Genomic DNA, 21,119 nt, shown 5'->3' on the forward strand with positions numbered 1-21,119 from the left:
TGTCCGTTTTCCATTTGCTAGGGGAGTACGTCTTAACGCCTCACCGTTGTTGCAGGTTGCCTGGTGCCTCGGCTGCCCTTTCCGCGTGTACCATTGCTGCCTTGCCTTCAATTACTCTTTTTTTTTCTTCTTTGCCCAACCGCATGTTGGTGTTTTCCCGATCCACAAGACTTGGATTCTTGATTTTGTTGCTGTTTGAATTAAAACAGTTTTGCTACAGTAGTTGCTGGTGGTTCATCGCACGGAGCGCGGCTCACGAGCTCCCCTGAGCGAAAGCTGAAGTGGAAGGCTGCGGTTAATATTTATCATCCGGTACTCTTCTGTGCACTGATACTGCACTCTACTCAGGCATCTAGGATTTCGCCACCAAAGAAATGCGATCACCGAGATGGGATCAAACCCGCGTCTTTCAGGTCAGCACCTGAGCACCAAACCACTCAGCCGCCGCGGTGGGTCAAATTCTAGCTTAGAGCGTACAAGCGAACAGAACTATCTTATGAAAACAAGGGGCATAACTGAATTCACATGTGGCAATTGCAACAAAACATCCTACAGAAGAAACACAATCAGTATTGATGAGTTTCTGAAATCTCAAAGAACTGTACATGTATGCACAGAGATTCCGAGTGCTGCTCCCTTTCTTCAGACTATCGCCACCCAGGAAATATTTGAAATTAATAAGAACAGACCCTTTTACTGGTCACGAGGTGCAAGGCCGCATACGGGCTTCACGTGGAAATCAATGCGCAAGCCACGCTCAGCCTGTCCTTTCCAACACAAAGCTTGGCCTCGAATTCTCAACGCTTCTAAAGGCGCACTCACCTTATCCAACGATGGTGTTCCCCATGCACTGCGGACTACGCCGGCACCGCTCAAAAATATATGCGAAGAACGGGAGGGAGAAGGAAGATGAGGTAATAGCCTTTCGAGAATGTTTTGAAGCGCAGGGGTTTGCCAGCCACTTTGATGCCGCAACATCCTGCTCCTTAGTCACTGATACCATGAGACAGAGGAACTCGTCGAGTGCATAACCAGGCTGCATGGTTTGTGTAGGGTTCGGCACGCTGCCGCCTCTTTTTGCACATGTGTTGCGAACATTCCGCGAGAGGGCACTGGCCTAGGCTGCGCGTCCCGTTTTGTTTCGTTTTGTTTTGTTTTAGTGCGTGCCGTTAGAAGGGGAGGAGCGCCTCGTACGCCCATGCTCTTCGGTTAGTCTCCCCGTTCGTTCTTGCGTTTTCCCTTGCCACTCCACACGGCGGGGCTCTCTGCCAACATCGACCTTGGGCTCCTGTACCCCGTCTTCCCGGAATACTGCCTCCCGGGAAGAAGCCGCCGGCTATAAACAAGCGAGAACGGTGTCGGTTTCGTCGCGTTACTCGACGTGCTGTGTACTAGGCCAGCACGGTTAGCAACCGAAAGTGTCCGTTGGCTCCAGACCTCTAGCGCGCATCCGGTCCACTTGGCGGAGGATTGCGCAACCACGTAGGGAGGAATTTCGGGGTGAGGGAAAAACCCTGACATCAGTTCTGAGCTTTCCTATTCGTTAAAACTGATGTCAGGCGGGAAGCGGTAACACAGTTCAATTTTGCGTGTGGAAAGGGGCGCGGGATCGGGGTGAACTCGTGAAGAGACCCGCGCCCGAGGGCTTTTGGCGCTAGCGACTCGTAGCTGTCAGGCGCTCGGTCGGACCGAGCGCAGTGGTAGCGGCCGTTGAGAGCTGGTGCAAGGCGCGCCAGTTCGACTGTTGGGACGTGGTGTCCCTCCCCTCTGTGCAGGCGGTCGGCTAGGCCGGCAGCGGATAGGTTGGCCGTACTGAATCTTGTACCCATCTGTAAATAGTCTGTATAAAAGTTCTTCGTTTCTCCCTCAATCGCTTCGTCTGGAAGTCGCTTCATCGAGAAGCCCTACAAACGGTGCATCCAATTGCTGGAAACCACCGGACCAACACCACCGGCACAACTTTACTGTTTGCTTCTAGCTTGTACAGTGGAGCCCTTACAGCTTCCCTGAAGCTGAAATGGTCGCTAAAGGTAAGGACTGGGGGCCTTCTTACCTTCGAATAAATTTTGATCTTTAGGAAAGTCACAAGGGCTCCACTATACAAGCTTGAAGCAAACCATGCAGCCTGATTACTTTTGACGAAGACGGTACGTTCTCGCCACATTTATTCGTATCTAGTTCCTCGTTGCTACAGACACCGTCATCCTTTTGCTAGGGATCACATTTTCAGCAAACTTTTCCAGCTACAGCAGTGCTAAGCTTAGGACAGCTTAGGACAGATGGTCATATAAAACCCAAGTGACATCACGATCACATCTTCAGTGCCTACATCATCAGAGAAGAAAGAAACATGAAATTTGTCCTGATATCGGTTTTCGAGTTCAAGCCGGCGCGAACCGACCAACTTCGCGGGCAACTTCATTAGAGCACAGCGGCATCACCACAGCACAGCACCCCGCACGCCAGACTGTTGTTGTTGGCCTCAGGTGTAGTCTCAGTCTCTCATGCTGGCTTTGGCATCGCCGTGTTCATCAAGCTTCATTCGGGCGGAGCGAACAGATCGGCTTCGCTGACCACTGCTTTAGGGTAGTACGCTATCACCGAAGCACAACACCCCACGCGCTGAACTGACAGTCTTTCGCGCTGGATTTGAGTAGCGTCGTCCTGATCAAACTCAATTCGCACGGCGTGATCAGATCAGCCTCGCTTGCCGCTGCCTCAAAGCAGCACGCAGTCGCCTAAGCCGAACGGCCCGCGTGCATGCTTTGGCATTCATAGCACGTAAATAGTCTTAACGACAATATGTTAATATGTCAGTGCTCGTGTGCGTGCGCGTGTACGTCCGTGCGTGCGTGTGCGTGCGTGCGTGCGTGCGCGTGCGTGCGTGTGCGTGCGTGCGTGCGTGCGTGCGCGTGTGCGTGTGTGTGTGTGTGTGCGTGTGCGTGCGCGTGCGTGTGTGTGCGTGCGTGTGCGTGTGCGCGTGTGTGCGTGTGTGTGTGTGTGTGTGCGTGCGTGCGTGCGTGTGCGTGTGCGTGCGTGCGTGTGCGTGTGCGTGTGCGTGTGCGTGTGCGTGCGTGCGTGTGTGCGTGTGTGCGTGTGTGTGTGTGTGTGTGTGTGTGTGTGTGTGTGTGTGTGTGTGTGTGTTCGCACATCATACAGAAAATCTCAGCGATGGCAAGCAAAAAAATTCACAGGGCACTTAAGACTGCTGGGCGAAAACATAAGTGTGTCATCGTGAGCGTCCGACCTTTACGCAGGTTGCACATTGACAAAATGAAACAAAGAGGCGCCTCATAACGCTGATTCCACAAACGCTGAATCCAGAACTGTCTGTGTGAAACTCTCCGTTCGATTATTTGTCGCGAGCTGTTAAGGGCACTCGGCTGCTGAGCCTGAGCTCCCGGGTTTGAACCCGGCTGCGGTGGCCGTGTTTTGGTGGAGGTCAAAGCATCTTTTACGTGATGGCACGTTGAAGATCCCCAGGTGGTCGAAATCATTCCGGAGCAGTCCACTGCGGCACCACTTTTACGCGACAGCGTATGCGGCTTCTTCGATCGAAAAGCCGTCGTCGCGACCTATGGAATTGACAGGAAGGCCTCAGAAACATTACAGAAATATTCCCGGAAGTTTGAAGTGAAAAAAAGGAATCCGCCGGCACTGGCGTTGGAACCAAGGCCCTCTGCACACCAGGCGGGAACACAACGCATATGCCCCAATGATTGCTCTTTTTTTCAACATTGTATTAATTGGATTGATGCGATGTCATATATAAATGAGCTATGCGCAATAATTAGGAACACTGGAATATCGACACACCTGAGCAACCAAGCATGAGAAAAGAGTCAATGAAGAGCACATAGCTAATACATAATAATACAAGACATTTAAGCAACAAAGAACTAGGAGAAAGGCAATATAGAGCACAGCACTAAGAGCGAGTATCACTTTAGTTCGAACTCTTTCTGGGAATAGAATTTTTTAGAGGTGCAATCATTCTACTGAAATGATTTTTTTGTCGAAACAACACATTCACAAGATTCACAATGTCGGTCCATCATGCGTGTTTAGCAGAGGCTGTGTAGTCTAATTTAAGATAACATGTATAAGGGTTCAGCAGCAAATGGCAGTGCAGTGAGATATCGTACAGAATGCGGCGCCAACCTGGCTTTTTTTCAATGCCCTTTGCATTAAGTTCGGGAAGTGTATGGCATCTTTCCAGTGGGCGAAACTATGCTCAGTCCTTTCAGGACCATCACAAAGGCGACAGTTTGCCTTAGAGACAAAAATAGTTTTTTTCTCTAGCCATGTTTTAACCGGTAATGTGTGTATAGCTTATATAATAACGTTGCTGCACATTTATTGAGGGGCATATTACGTATTCTTCAGTATGTCATGTCTCGGTAAACCAAATATACCGCTCTGTTTATGCCGCAAAGGGCCGCTGGTTCAAGCGTGTTAGAGTGGCACCAAGTGCACGGATTTTGGTGTGTATGACAGCAAAGTGTTCTGGAGATGTGTACGGATGTTGTAGTGATTTAAAAAAAAAGGGGGAAGTGGCACGATCGCCTCTGCTCTCAAGGAAAATCTTAAGCGCCCTCGTAATTTTTTTCTCCCTTGTTTCACTCCCTCTATTCTTTCCCTCACGCCCCGAGAAAAAGTAGGAAAGCTTGCATCCTATTGAGAGCTTAAAACTTGGTTGGTCTCTGTTCGTGAGCTTCATGGTTTGAAGCGTTGCTTGTCCCCTTTCCGCCAGGTTCTTGTGGACAACGGGGTCATCGCTACGCACGGTGGCATCTTAGCGCTCCTAGGTAGTGTGAAGTGTGTCTTCGGAGTTGTAACATTTTCTGGCATAACAGTGTCATGTGAAACATTGTGCTCGGTTTCCTGCACATAGACAGGCCCCATCCTAAATGTCGGCCTACCGTTTCTTCAGAGCGACTATATTGGAGCTGATAGTAAGTTCGTATTCTCCTAAAAATGTGTGACATTCTCCCCCATTGAGATTCCTGCTAGGTATGGAAAAAACTCTCGTGTTCACCCTGTAATATTAGGCGATGTACGCGTAGCTTAGTAGCGAGCTTGACGCGTTATCATAGGGCTTCACGGCTGTGTGCTCAGGCCTTGGAAAAGTGCGGCTCGAGCCTCAGAGTCCCAGATGAGCCCCAGATGACTATTACATGGTTTTGTACTTCTTTTAGCACATTCCAGGAAGGAACGTTTTTCGTCCTCTGATGGGACCCCGTACTATTGTTTGAGATACGGACATCGCATTTGCATTTGCGTTCCAACGTATGGCAAGGGCTATGGATGCTTCTTCCACCTTCGCTGAATTCTACGCTCTGCTTATTGCGCTCACAATGGGAGAACTTCCGTGCGTTATCATCGATATTGCGACTATCGCGTATACATTACCTCAGCAGCAAAAACCTCAGCGCCAGCAAAAACTAGAAATGAGAGAGAAGATCCCTTTTAATTGCACTCAAATGTGTGCGTACCGAACAGTTCCGGACAAAACCATTTTTGAAATGGAAAGAGTTTATGTACGCAATTTTTTCATGGATTGTAAGGTTTCACTGTAGCAATCAATATATCCGCAGATTTTCTGTCTGCAGGGTTGAATTTTTTTCTTATTAACGTTATTGCTATCGGCAAAACCGTTCCCCATTGGTTTCCTGTAGCAGTCTCAACTGCTCGATGCGAGCGATGGAAACATTTTTAAAGAAGGATTTTGCTACACATCGGGAGAATGGACCATCACCTTGAATATGTGAATAACAGGACCTACGGTATTTTAATAGCATCGCTATGCATAGGATATTGTGCGAAGGCACATTTTTGTGCAGGTGGACGCCACTGTCACGTACCTGGAAGCGCGATTGAGGTGTCCACTGACCTATGGTGCAGTTATGCGAGGTTTCAAGGTTTTCCTCGTTAGTCCAAATTTATCCAATCTACGGCAGCGGCCCGTGCTCCAGTTCAACGTTTCTGGAGCAATACTGTCAACACCAAAGCATATCGCTCTAGTGCCGTGTTTCTGTCAAAACGTTTTCCACGCGAACGCATCCCGTGCACATCTCTCTGTCGCTACCGCCACATACCTCAAAGGGCGAATATTAACTTGACAGTAGCGTTAGTTGATGACGAAGACGACGTGCAATGCACAGCGCGAGCGTATTTAGCAGTTCGGCTGCCGTCATTTACTATAAGCCATTACGGCTTAATACCTAAAACTGATGATAACGAAAAACTCGATTTGTAGATTGCTACAGGCCGATAGGTTTTTCTGATGTTGATTATCAGATTTTTCTCTAAAGTACCCTCCAGTCGACTAGAGCTTGCAGTCTCTACATTGATTGGACCTCATCAAACGTGTGGCTTGAAGGGACGGTCACTACAATCTACTCTACATGTTGCCCGCACGGTGTTGGCAACATGTAAGGGCAAGGGCAAGGGCGTTCGATCGAGTGTGGCATATATTTACATTTTCTGTTTTAAATATCGTCAATATTGGCCCAATTTTTTTCTTCTCTGACACGCCTTTGCTACAAGAACTGTTCCGCGCGTTTGATTTTAAATGGCTGTTTCTCACAACCAGTCTGCATTCGGTCATCTCTGAAACAAGGTTGCCTACTGCCACCCTCCAGTTCGCCTTATTCTTGGAGCCACTTCGTCGAAGTGTTATAAACAGTGCAGCTATCCATGGTTCTCGTATTATGGGTCCCGAACTCAAGGTTTTGGCTTGCGCAGATGACCTCGCGATTTCATGCGCTGATAACCCAAGCACCTAAGATGTTATTCGATTAAACAGAGGACATTGGTTCAGTGTCGGGAGCTCACGCTAATCGTTCTAAGAGTTGCTGTCTCTAGTTTGGAATGTGTGAATCCACACCTGCTGAATATGCTGCTATGCAACGGAAATGTAGGCAAGCAAAGTACCTCGGCGTTCCTTTGAGTGCCTATAACCATAGTGCAAATTACTGGAAGGACTGCGTGCCAGCTCTTCAGCGCTATGCTCATACTTTTGTGATCCATGATCTGTCAATATTTGGAAGGGCGACCGCATGTAATCTGTTTCTCGCCACTAAAATTTATTATGTACTCCAAATTAATCATTGCTCAAGACTTTATATCCAACATTTGAACAGGGTTTTTCCAACTTTTGTGCGATATTCGTCTTTTAAATCTATGAGACATCATAACATTTTCCGACCTGTAAGCGCTAGCGGCCTCGGTTTAGTCCGCCTGTATGTCCGACAGACAGTTCCGCGCTTCATATTTTTCCATGACGCTACACACCCAATAGTGCGTGCATTCCTGCAAGTAAATTTAGTGCATACTTTACCGAGCATCGCTGTGTCTTCCAATGTTTCTGATCGTCCGTGTTTATGGGAATTCATGCAAGAGGTGTATTTGGCTGTTTGTTTCCTGCTTGTTCTTTTCTCCCCTGAGTTCCTGTTTTCAGTGCCAATGACACGGTTGTATAAGGATTTAATCTGCATTCTGTTCCCTCTACATAGGTACCGCTATGTATTTTTGTTTACTGGTTCATGATGTACTCAAAAGAGAACGTAAAATGCCCCTCTCGCCGTGTACTAAGACATTTTTCTATAAGCTACATAGCGAGACATTGCCCGTTAAAATGCGGTTAGAAAAAAAAAGGTGATTTGAGTGTTCACGGTTAATTGCCGGTTTTGTGATGCTTTAGAAAACATTGGGCATTGTCTCGTTAACTGCAAAGATGCAGTGCGCTTTTGAGATATCTTGCAACGGACATTGCAAAAAAAAACTGAATTTTACACCGCATCCTTTGCGATATTTCACCGCACTGCCATTTGTTGCTGAAAGTTTAGACATGCTCTCTCTGGATGCACTGCACATCACCTGGAAGACGCGCATGATAGGCCTACATTTTAAACCTACTGTTTCTGCAAGAGACCACTTCAGAAGAATGACTGTTCATCTAAACGAATTGTATGCCCGGACTGAATTTGAAGCGGAGTGGCAACCACTTAGCGCTGTGCTCTTCAGTGCCTTAGTGCATCGTTCCTGATGTGTGTCGTATTATGATGGAAAAATCCTTGGCCTATGTAGCGCCTTTTCTCGTTCTTGGTTGCTTACGTGTCTCGTATTATGCGTTGTGTTGATTTGTGACTGTTCATTTCATGATTTGGCACTACGTAATTCACATAGAACATTGCATACTGCAATAAATACCATGTTTATAAAAGAGCGGCGGCAGCCTAGCATTCTATCTCAATGGCCAGCCAAGCTGGTCTTTTCGCGCCGGGCGGGTTCAAATGTCAGTCACAGATGTTTATTCGATTTATTTTTATTTATTTATTTCACTTGCCACAAACCCACAAACACCGCTAGCATACAAACATCTCGAGATCTTGCTTGGGGTTTACCCGCTGGAATAGTGTTTTCGCATGAATATTCAAAATTTTTGTCCAAAAATGTTGGACATCGTTGTGCTCGGAGATAGAGGGATAATAGCTGCAAAAGCGTGCCTGCTGACTACTTGTTACTGAGCCTAGTATTGCAACAGCGCTGGGGAACAATATTTAAGGCACAAGTTGTGGCATGTGGGGTTTCAACGTAGCTAATTGGCACGTCGTTCATGAGGAGCGTGTTTGTCTTTTCGTCTTCATCAAAACACGTCGCCACGATCGCATTGAAACCCGCAACTTTGAGATCAAAATGCGACCGCTAAAGTCACTGATCTACCAGGACGGTTACAAGCACAAGAATAAAGAAAGCAAAACAAAAATAACGTTAGAAGCCAATGTCTCATTATTTCCATGTCTGTTTCTAGTTTCTGTCGTTAGTCGCTGGACCAGTAATGCACCACGTAACAAGACAGGCGATGGGTCTTCAGAGTAAAAGAATACATCCAAGGCAGGTGAGTAAATGAGGTACAAGTTATACCACCGTCGGTGCCTTTCGGTGTTTATTTCTTGACGAAACCATCTCAAGTTCAGATACTTCATTCCTTCTATGTTTTCAGCAAATAAAAGCCACTCAGAAAAAAAGAGATGGCCCAAGATGGTTGCAGGAGGGAACGGTTGCTCTTACTGACGGGAGAACTATGCATAAGTAGAAAGCCCAAACGCTGCACACATGATGCAGTCGTACTGACAGAAGTCCTCCAAGTCGAAGGCACATGTTTGGGCAAACAAAACAAGCACAGGCTACGATGATTTAATTCATTTAAAAAAGCAATGACTCGAAAACAATGATTAAACATGGAATCAGTATTCTGCTTGAACAATCATATAACAAAGACGTCGTAGCTGAAACATTGCAAGCAGGAATAAAGAAATCCTTCAGCTACGCGTGTAACCCGATGTAAAATGAAGTGGTCACACAAGGAAGCTTGCGTCCTAGTCCATGTGTTACAGCTCTTTTCATTTCTGTCGGAAGCGCTATCGATATGTCCGTTTTCACGCTTTCAGCGCTCGGCCGGAAGTGCCTAGTGACTCAGCAGCCGTTAGAGATTCGATACCCATCGTGCGTATGTAGCCATCCGTTTCCGTCTTGCTTAAGCTCTGGATGTGATAGTGTTATTTGCCGGGAAATTATCGAGCCCAAGAAACTGAGCAAGGCATGGTGGCAAACAAGTTCCTCTGTTTGGTTCGATGAGCAAGCACAGATTGGTACCCGTTTTCCAGTTCGCCCGAAATCTTTTAAAGCGAAGGCATTTCTTGTCTGGTGAATGGCGTGTACAGGACCTTTCAGCAGAGTGTGTCGGCAAAGCGTGTCGGTAGGCATTTTTGTGCGGACGCACGAAAATGAACAATGAAAAGAAGGAAATTCGCCGGCATTACGGTTCGAACTCGAGCCCTCTGTGTGCCAGACGGGCAGTCAACGCATACGCCACGAAGGGTCGTTGGTTCTGGCGTGTTCGGGGGGCACGAAGTTGACGTGTTGTGGAGTGTACGACGGTGAAGAGTGCGGGGGATGTGTACTAATGTAACAGAACGATGACTTGCAAAAAAAAAAGAACATTTGCTGGCGTTCAAAATCAAATGCTTTCGCATTTCTTCAATGCAGCACACTGCAGTGCTCTACAGTTTGTTTTACTCTCTCCTCGCTCTCCCGACAATACAAGCAACTTGGAAAGAGCAGCGCATGTAAGCATACGGACAAAAATAACGAAATGGCTGCAGCCAGAGGGGCTGGTTGCGTCACTTTCTTTACCACCTCCATGCGTTGCTGTTGCAACTATGTCCAACCAACTAGCCTGCAGATACGTATTCAACAGTAAAATCATGTTTAGTCCGAGCAACTGCACACGCAGGATGGGAAGCCACATGCAAGCCGCATAAGGTTAAAAACCGCATTTAAATATGACCACGTTCTCATCATCGGTACCATTTTGCCAGCACTTGTTAAATCACTTCTGAATACCGGAGAAATTTTAGACAGCCACTGGAAACGTCTTTTTTTTTAGACCTGCTTAGTTATTCCGCTAGAAAAGGAAAATGACATGAATCGAGCATTTCATTAAAACGCTTGCCCTATGGGAAAATGTTATATAAGTGGTTCATATGTTTCTCTTATATAGGCGATCTTCGGATGTGTGTGATATGGGTATCGTAAACACGCGATCATTATATATGCTTTATATTTGCCACGTATGCCATACGTACCCACATCTCATTTGGGCACGTATGGGACACACACGTCTCATATTCATGCGATAATGCAGGGAGAGAAACGGTGGGTTGGAATAACAAAAAAAAATGAAATGTAAAATAGATGTGAAACCATTTAGGCAATTAAAAAAGGGCGAATATGTAAAACAAATGCCCCACCAGAATGCTAACCCCAATCCTGCATATTTTCAGCTGAATGCACTAAACCACTACACTTTCTTTTTTTTAACATTATAGGATTTACACTAATGCAATGTTCTGTTGCATGAGGTTTTTCAAAGCCTTCAGCAAGCAATGCAGAATCATTCCAAAACCAAATACCTGGAGGCAGAAGACGACTAGAAGGAAGGCAGTACTGAGTCTGCCCCGAAGAAGGAGTGCCACTCTGGTTCAATGACAGCCTGGTCTTACAGTTGTTCCAGATGGAGGATCATTTAGGTGAAATGGAAGGATATTTTACTCTATGTTATTTCCAGGGGGACTTTTCACCCCATGAATTAAAGTCGGACTATGTGAATCATGAAAACCATAACATCAGAAAAATGTATAAAGTAAATAAATCCAAACTGGTGGTTTAATTAAGGAAGATAAAAACAAAGTCATCATCAGCCTGACTACACCCACTGCAGGGCAAAGGCCTCTCCCACGTCTCTCCAATTAACACTGTCCTTTGTCAGTTGCCGCCACTGTATCCCCGCATACTTCTTAATCTCATACGCCCACCTAACTTTCTGCCGTCCCCTGCTACGTTTGCTTTCTCTTGGAATCCACTCCGTTACCCTTAAGGACCAGCAGTTATCTTGCCTTCGTATTACATGCCCTGCCCTAGCCCATTTCTTCCTCTCGATTTCAACTAACATCTCATTAACCCGCGTTTGTTCCTTCACCCACTCCGCCCTCTTCCGATCTCTTAGCGTTACACCTATCATTTTCCTTTCAATAGCTCGCTGTGTTGTTCTCAACTTAAGCTGAACCCTCTGTGTTAGCCTCCACGTTTCTGCCCCATAGGTGAGTTACCGGTAGGATACAGCTGTTGTATACTTTTCTCTTGAGGGATATTGGTAAGCTACCATTCATGATCTGAGAGAACCTGCCATACGCGCTCCACCCCATTCTTATTCTTCTAGTTATTTCCCTCTCATGATCCGGATCTGGGGAAAAACAACGTAGTCGCATCAAATCTATTAGGCAAGCTTTGGTCATTGAAATGACTCAAAGAAATCTTGAGCTCATGCATCCTTCATATGCACACAACCACAAGGGATATTAGACACAAAAGCCATCGTGTTTCCCTGAGAAATATAAGAAAGTTGTGTGCTGTCATTTCTAAGCCGCAAGAACCTCTTTCTCACATGCACCGGTCCGTTTTTTGAGGAGCACCTTTCCATTCGCGTTGGGCACACGGATGGAATCAGTTCTTAATCACTTCCAAAGTTACTAAGCGAGCCCGTTAGTTTCATAATGTGGCACGTAGGGGCTTGAAATTCACATTCTGGCCTTTAACTGTATGCTTGTTGTGATCTCCACACTCTCACCCGAAACAGTTTGCAAGCTTTATCTTTGCGAAATGCCCGCGTTAACAATTTTGCGCCACCGTCATGATCGATGCAGCACTGCAGAATTTGCGTTGAATGCCGCATTTCTGTTTCACGCAATGGCTGCGCGACTTGCTCTTCACTATTCTGTGTGCACACATGTAAAATAAGACAACTGAACGGGCTGCTCTACGAAATCGAAAACCGCCAAAAAGGAGTGCACACTAACTCTCTACCAAATCAGGGGCCGGCAGCAAGTAATTTTGACTTAAGTCTTTGGGATTTACATGAGTAAGCAGTATTGCGAAACAAAATCATGGCTTTTCAGTTTTTGGCGAAGAAAAAATTTACGGGGTGTCAATCATAGTACAGCGAATCGACGCGCTTGGTGGTCCCTTAACTGTGCTTCACTGTGACAGACTAGTCGGTAAGTGTGCTATACATCAACCCCTAAAGTCCTCAGCATCTTTGAGTGCCCGTGGCAGATTGAACATGCAAACCACAATAACTTGGTTCTGAATTGGCGCTCAAACTCCGGAGTGACACCGTCGTGGCGTGCGATTCAATTGGTGGTGCAGCAGCTTATTTGGGCTTTGCGGGAGGAAATTTCCTGATCCTAACGCGAAGGAAACAAGCGTCAGGATCGGCAGCTCTGACCAATTAGGTCATGCTGAGCCGCTATGGCTCCAGGAGGTGGCATCCTCTCGACGAAGATATTTGTGATGGGGGGGGAGTGCGCTTTAAGGGAGAGTCATTGAAGTATGTGTGAATAGGAGAGTGGGATGGGCTCCGCTTCGTCTGGCTTGAGATGGCGTTGCTCTGGTGTCTGGGAGCCTTGCACTAGTGACCGTGCATTATTCGCAGCCTTTTCCGCACCAGTCACTCGATTCTTCGAACAGTTTGCACTCTAAGTGCCAGTCCACAGCCCCCGAATCCACTTACTTCTGTAGTGTTTGGCGCTTGATGGCGATTTCATTGTGACCAGTTACCGGGAATGGTGACTTGGTCATAGCTACTGTGCATTTTATTCAACAGAAAACTGTTGCTCTAAATGATGCAGAATCTTTCAAGGAGGTTGTACTTAACCATTTGAACAAATAATCAATTTTCTGCAAACTGCAATTCCTACTGCCAGTAATTCATCACTATAGCTACGGGGCGCAATTAAGTGATGTCAGCAAAATATATGACGAATTTCCATATTTGTTCAGATATCGTATATTAATTAAGGGAACCTCAATGTGTACCGCAAAGAACACCATACTGAGTACAATCAACTGAGAAGATTTAGCTCCCAACAGTCACAAAGCGTGGTCATTTACGAAAGTAAGGTGCTATGCAGGTACGGTAAGATGCTATGCACCATGCTGCATCATGCATATGCGCATCCAGACACCTTCTTTTGACTCTTGACCTTCATTTGAAGCCTACAGAACAAGATGTTGATAGCACCTCATTACCCTTCATGCTGGCGTTCGTGTTGATAAGCGCGAGTAGAATATATATATACAAATTTCTCCGCAGATTCAGATTGGTACTTAAACGCTATTTGTCTCGGCGGAATTCGCTATTCTGTACCATAATCTGGTGACACCCTAGAATATTTGTCACGGCCAGCTGGAGCGAACACAACAGTCGTATAAAAACCTGGGACACCATTTCTGGCCCCCATACAAACTAATTGTTTTACCCAGCACCGCCGCTACCAAGATGCCCGAACACAACGTTGCATCTTTGGGTAAGCTTACCGTTGATCTCCGAGACAACATTCATGAGGTCCTTAATGTGCCCTTCTGCCTGGGCGATGGCGATGTGCACTGTGCCAGCAGCCGTCACACTGATTGCGTACGAAACGAAACCACGAAGACGACAACGAGCTTACTCTTGGCGAATATACAAGGCATTTTTCACAAAGCTCGTGTGCACTTTGCAGCCGCGAAATCTAACTCGTCGACGGCCATTCCTGTGCACAGTAAAAACATATGCAGTAAAGCTAAAACTATTCTTTTAATTGCCGCACGTCGGACTTCCCTAACGAAAAACACAACAAAAAATTTTATGCTGTCAGGATGTCATGAGATTTTCCTCTAGTATTTTGGGGCCTGACAACAGAATTCCTTGTACTAACAGCAGTATTTTCTATAGTATGGTGTAGTCTACTGTCGTAGTGCCAGAGCCAGTTTTGTCGCGCCAATAGACGACTTCGCAATACTGCAGAAAAATCTCTCTTAACGACAGGACGACAAAAAATTTGTTTCGTGTTGTGGGGTCAGCTCTGTCGTATTTTTCGGCTGGGAGGGCTACAGTTTTCAATTATTAGCTCACTCTTGCATTGCATCTAACGAATGAAACGGCACTGAGGTAGCACGGTGGCTAGAGAACAACTGTTAATTTGTGGCTTGCATGTTATGCTAGCGTTAAAACAGCGCTGCAGGTGTTATAACCTCGGTATAAGAACGACGATCCCAGTCGTTTCATGCGAACTAAAAGCACGGGGGCGGGGTGCATTAAAAATAAACAAATTTGTTAATAACCGACTGTGGAAACTAGCGAACCTTACCGCTTACTAAGAGCCAGGCGCCCAACACACGCGACAGCCGTCCTATCCCTAAATAACCACGGCTCCAAATGCTCGACGTTCCTCGACATTTGCACACGTCACGCGAAGGTGGTACCACACGAGCGTTGCTTTGCATATGTAATGCAGAGAAACTGAAAAAGGAAGTTCATGTCCAGCGAAAGAGAAGACGCGTCGGATCGAACCAGCCATTCCGGGACCGCAACACACCCGCCTTCACGGTCAATCAGTGCGCACCACCACACCACCGTTCATTGTGAGCGGAAGAGGGAATCCTTGTACGTTCTTCTCGCTTCTACACAATTTGCCCACTGTTTTTATGAACCACTGCCTGAACGCGCTTTTTATTTGCACCATAGGTATCCCTGAAGCACTCTGCTCAAGATAGCAAATGTTTTTCAGACAATTTAGAGTTAATTTCTTCCTACCTATCTCTTACGTTGCGCTCGCAGTCGGCTAGCGCAGCCTGACAAGCCTCGCCGGCTTCGGCTGTCCATTTCAGGTTTAATAACTACATTAATATATCAACAAGAAGAAACGCGCAGTCGTTAAGACACCTCCGAAGTCCTGACCGCGCTACCTCGACAACACCGCAAGCTGGAAGCAAAGGACATGATCGCACTTTCGTGGCTGTAAAATAAGACTGTGGTCATTTAAAGAGATAGTCAACACTTACAAGAACGTTACCAGGAGGCGATGCGGTGCAGTTAGTTGCCTGTTTGTTTCTTTGTTGTCCTTTGTATTTTGCACCCGCGGATAACTGCAGAAAAGAAAAACCACTCCCAGGAGCGTGTGAACTTTATTTGGCAGGAAACCAGAAACAATTACTCAGTTTATTGGCAACTCGCAAAAACGGTGCATTATGTTTTATCACACATGCGGCAGCGGGCATCTGGGTCGCAGAAGCAGGATGGGTGTCCTGTTCATGCAAACAACAGTCTCACACTGCAACCATAGCAGCTTCCCCGTAATTATTACCAGTTAATCTGAAACAAAGCAAGTCAACAACATACCAATACAAGAATGAAAGAAGGTCATGCATGGACAAATATCACAGAAGTAGTGCGAATCCAAAACTATGCAAGCGGAATTGACGCATTTCGCTTGCAGCCTTTTAGCGGATGTAAAAGGAAGCAAGCTTCTTGGCCGCGTGATACGAGCTCTACGACTTCCGCCGTTAGCCTTATCTTCCTTTCGAGGATTGCACTTTCAGTGCTCGGCGGGAAGAGGCCAGCCGTTAGCGATTCGATTCCCATCGCGTGTACGTACCCAGGCGTTGCCGGTTTAATTTGGCTGTGGGTGCAATAGTGTTACTCCGCTCCCAAGCATTTATCGAGCGTGAGGAAGTGAGCACTGCGATTTGGCGAACGATTTCCTCTTTGTGGTTCTATAGACATTATAATGAAAGTGGCTCCTTTCCAGCTCAAGCGAAAACAGTTGCCCTGTAGAGTTTCTTTACCCTACTGACAAGTAATATTAAGCTCAGCGGCACAAATGCGACGCACCGCATAGAGAGCTGCACGCCAACGACACAAAGCAACCAGTCAGGGACTAGATTATTAATGGCTAAACCATCCCTATACCACCAGGAGCACTAGAGGCCATTCAGTGCGAACGTAGCATTTTCCTTTCAGGGTCATCTCGGAATAGCCCGTCGAGGAACAGTTTCGGCTGCGCGGCTACTGCTTCTATCATTCGCAGCGACTTGGTGACCTCAGTAGGTTAATTACAGGTTTCCGTAAATAAATTCTATCTTCCGTGACTAATGTTCAGCCAACAACGAATATACGTGCGTCATTACAGTAACTAACAAGCAACAGTTCCTTCTATTTGGAGTTTATCTAGAGCCAGGTAGACGATTCGATGTCGTCATATTGCAGAACACGATAGCGCCGACTTCTTCTGCGCATAATATAGGTATATGGGGATGTCGGTGCCTCTAACAAGAATTGGGGCAACTCGTACACTTTTGCACGAGCAGCCAAACCACCGAATGGTGGCAGTGTAAAATACTTCGTGAGCCTAACGACTGCAAATGCATTGACGTGATTTTAATCTAAAGTCTTGCTGCTCAAAATTTCGGCTGGTACATTTCTTGAGAAATCCAAGGAAGTGGTTATTACCCGATTTTAATTTCAAATGTCAGAGCGTGAGTGCCACCATACAAATTCTGATGAAATACGCGAATTGGGATGCTTACATGGACGCAGCAAGCAGGGGAATTACAGCTGCAACGCTGAATGCTGGACTGGTCCCTTTATTTTATTTTTATTTGAACATACTGTTCAAATAAAAATAAAATAAAGGCACCAGTAACTGCAGTGACGTGATTTTAATCTAAAGTCTTGCTGCCCAAAATTTCGGCCGGTATATGTTTTGAGAAACCCAAGGAAGTGGTTATTACCCGATTTTCATTTCAAATGTCAGAGCATGAATGCCACCATGGAAATTCTTATAAAATACGCGAATTGGGATGCTTACTTGGACGCAGCAAGCAGGGGAATTACAGCTGGAACGTTGAATAATGGACTGGTTCCTTTATAAGCGTACTGCCTGAAAGCAAGTCTCAGCCTTGTACCTAAAGCTGGAAACTTACCATGAAATGACGACATGCTTGAGCGACTAGTGATATTTGGAGGCACGCCGAAAGGAACACCTTTCACACAAAAAACATTGAAGACTACAGCTCTTGAGGGTGAGAGCAATGCATCATCCTGCGCTACTCGGCTATTACTACTCGCAAAGGTGACGAGATGTTTCTGCTCCGCTGGATGCGCGTCAATCGGTAACCAAAATCAGGTGGATTATTGGGGCCATCCGCACACAGCACCAACGCGTTTACCATTTTTCTTAGCTTTTTTTTGCATGATCTCAAGGCACCGAGAGAAGTATCCGAAGACAAATATGCATTTCTGTATGCAAGATTACGGTCTACGCCACTCTCCCCAAATCATCAAACTGACCTTCCACGGGTGGCGATGACAGCGCTGGATCCACCCTTCACGATGGAAGAGCTGCCGGCAGTCATTGTCGAATCAAACGAGAGCTTGTCACCAGGAAGTGACGACATGAGCTACGAGGCTATCTCTCGCCTACCCCGCGTCTGTCACGTGTAAATACTGCTTGTTTTTCATCGACCGCAGCGATGGGGAAGACGTAGAGCCCCAGCCTCACGTGCAATAGGCCCGAGGTTCGCAACCCGGTTCCACGCAATTCTCCACTGGATAAAAATAAATACGCGCGTCGGTGGAATTGCATAACAAGGCCTGGGATGCACCCTGACTTAGGTGCCAGGACTGGTTTGGTTTGGTTTTATGGGGTTTAACGTCCCAAAGCGACTAAGGCTATGAGAGACGCCGTAGTGGAGGGCTCCGGAAATTTCGACCACCTGGGGTTCTTTAACGTGCACTGACATCGCACAGTACACGGGCCTCTAGAATTTCTCCTCCAAAGAAATTCGACCGCCGCGGCCGGAATCGAACCCGCGTCTTTCGGGTCAGCAGCCGAGCACCATGACCACTGAGCCACCGCGGCGGCTGGTGCCAGGACTGACAATGCTCTCTCTTACCAGAACAGGATTATGCCACCATGGCGCAGTACTTGGCCACAACCTCCTGTATGGCTGCACCTATTAAACGTCGGCCCTCAGACACCAGCGGCTGCTACGCAACTGACCAAGGCGGCGGTGCTAAGAATATCTGGCTCCGGATAGGCCGCCATTTGAAACTCAACCTGGCAATGTTGCATGCTAGAACCCTATTCAGTCAGGCTAATATAGCACGGCTGTTCGAGGAACTAGCGGGCATTAAATGCAATAGGGCATGGTGAGGATCGCAGGATAGATTAGGCGTATATGGTGCCAAAGTGCGGGCACGTACTGTTCCATCGTGCGTTAAGGTGCAGACAAAATACTGGGTGCGGAATTCCTTCCCAATAAGAACACAGTTGAAAACATACAGGAATTCTATACTTTCAATGAGAGGTGGCCGGTGTCGTAATAAGCTTAGTAATAGTTACCATGTCAAGGTAGTGCAGGGGTACGCACCTGCATACAGCCATATGAAGAGATCGTCGAAGGCTTCCATGAAGACGTGGAATCGGCAATAGGCGAATTAAAAACACACTACACTGTACTGCTACACTGTACCGCTCATAGACTAAGGATAACGTTACTTTTCAATCAACCAAATGATCAGGCAGGCTTTCGTAAAGGCTACTCGACAATAGGCGATATCCACACTATCAATCGGGTTATATAGAAATGCCTAGCATGTAATCAACCACTATATATAGCCTTCTTAGATAACGGGAAAACATTTGACCCAGTAGAAACCTCACCTGTCATGTAGGCATTGCGGAATCAGAGTGTAAATGCGTGTTGTGTATAAATTCTCGAAGACATATAACGGCTTCGCAGCCACCAGAGTCCTTCATAAAGCCAGAAATAAAATTCCTATAAAGAAGGGTGTCAGAAAGGCAGACACAATCTTCGGGATTTTATCCTCCGCCTATATAAAAGAGGCTATCAGAGGACATGATTAGGAACAGTTGAAGAGTTAATATAAAATACATTAGTAATCTGCGATTCGTTGGTGACGCTGTCTTGCTAATTGTTTCAGACGATGAACTGCTAAGCGTGATCAATGACTTAGGCAGGCAAAGCAGAACCGCGGGTCTAAAAATTAGTATGCAGAAAACCCCAGCAATGTTCAACAGTCTTCGAAGGGAACAGCGTAGTGAGGCGCTGGAAGTGGTAAGGTAATTTGTCAGGCCTCAGATCTCGATCACGAGCGTGAAATAGCTCGCAGAAAGCGTTAGTGATCACTGCGGCACCCGCACTGGAGAAATGCGTAAGCATCGGCAACACCTTATCGATACCCTATCGATACCACAATTAATTGTTTAACTTAATAAAGTTTCATCCATGGCCATCTGAGTTTTAAAAGTTCGCGCCACGCTTCGTTTTCAAATTTGGCGCCAGTTTTGCTCCGGCCCACCCACTTTTTGGGCATGTTTGGCTCTAATTAACCCACCTAACCCCCCTCCCGCCCGTTCGCTGTACGAAATTTTTTTGATGCTCTATTCGACAGTACCAATCTTTTTCGTATTAACCCCTTCCTGCGGACAAAATCGCACGGACTCGCTCCGGCCTTTTTTTGGACATTTTTGGCTCTAATTAATTAACTATTCAACCCACCTCAACCCCCCTCCCCTTGATTTCCCATATGAGATTTTTTTGGGCTCTATCCGACGACACTATTCTTTTGCGCATACACCCATTCGCTCGGACGTAATCGTGCGGGCAACTCGTGATGACACGAAACCGCAAACATAGCCATGCAAAGCTCACGCATTAATAAGAATGGGGTGGAGAGAATATGACAGGTTCTCTCAGATCTTGATTGGCAGCTAACGAATATCCCTCGAGAGCAAAGTATGCAACAGCTGCGTCTTACCGGTATTCAACTATGGTGGAGAAACGTGGAGGCTAACTCAATGGGTTCAACTTAAATTCAGGTCAACGCAGCAAGATATGGAAAGGAAAACGTTAGGTGTAACGTTAAGAGACTAGATGAGGGCAGAGTAAAGAAACAAACGCGGCTTAATGATATTCAAGTAGAAATCAAGAAGAAAAAATGGGCTTGGGCACGTTGTGTAACGCGAAGTCAAGATAGCCAATGGTCGTTAAGGATCACGAACTGGATTTCACGGTAAGGCAAGCATAGCAAGAGACGACAAAAAAGGTGGACGGGCGGATGAAATGAAGTTTGCTGAGAAAGACTGGCCGCCGCTGGCACAGGGCAGGATTAATTGAAGAGAAATGGAAGAAGCCTTTGTCCAGCAGTGGGCGTAGTCAGACTAATGATTATGATGTCGTGTTCGGCTTAGTTTATTGACCGATGAATGTACTTAGGAGGTTGCATAATTAGTACTAGACACAGGAGCCTAACCGTGCGCCTAACCGTGAAGCTCGTCCTTTCTGCACCTTCCTTACCTGTGTCTGGTCTTGCAGCGCCCGCAAATGCTTTCATCTTTAGCCTTTCTGTTCTATAATTCATGAATACTTCCTGGATGAGTGGAGCAGACCACATTGCCTGGGAGCTCGCGACGGTCCTATCCGCTCTGAGACCTGCGAAGTAGCCAGCGAACTATGCATCTTTTGCATCCTTAGTTCTCCTATGCTTTTCCGGTAAACTAATGGAGAGTATAATCGGGGTTTGTTTGAAAACGCGAAGTGTATATCCTCAAGAAATGAATGGGTTTCCGCCAAACAGATCCACAAGTAAAAATGTCGTCGCCCTCGTCTGATCTCTTGAACAGGGCCTTCACCGTGGATGTACACCGATC

This window comes from Amblyomma mixtum, chromosome 2, assembly GCF_055824585.1.
Source record: "Amblyomma mixtum isolate Tamu chromosome 2, ASM5582458v1, whole genome shotgun sequence".
NCBI lineage: Eukaryota > Metazoa > Arthropoda > Arachnida > Ixodida > Ixodidae > Amblyomma > Amblyomma mixtum.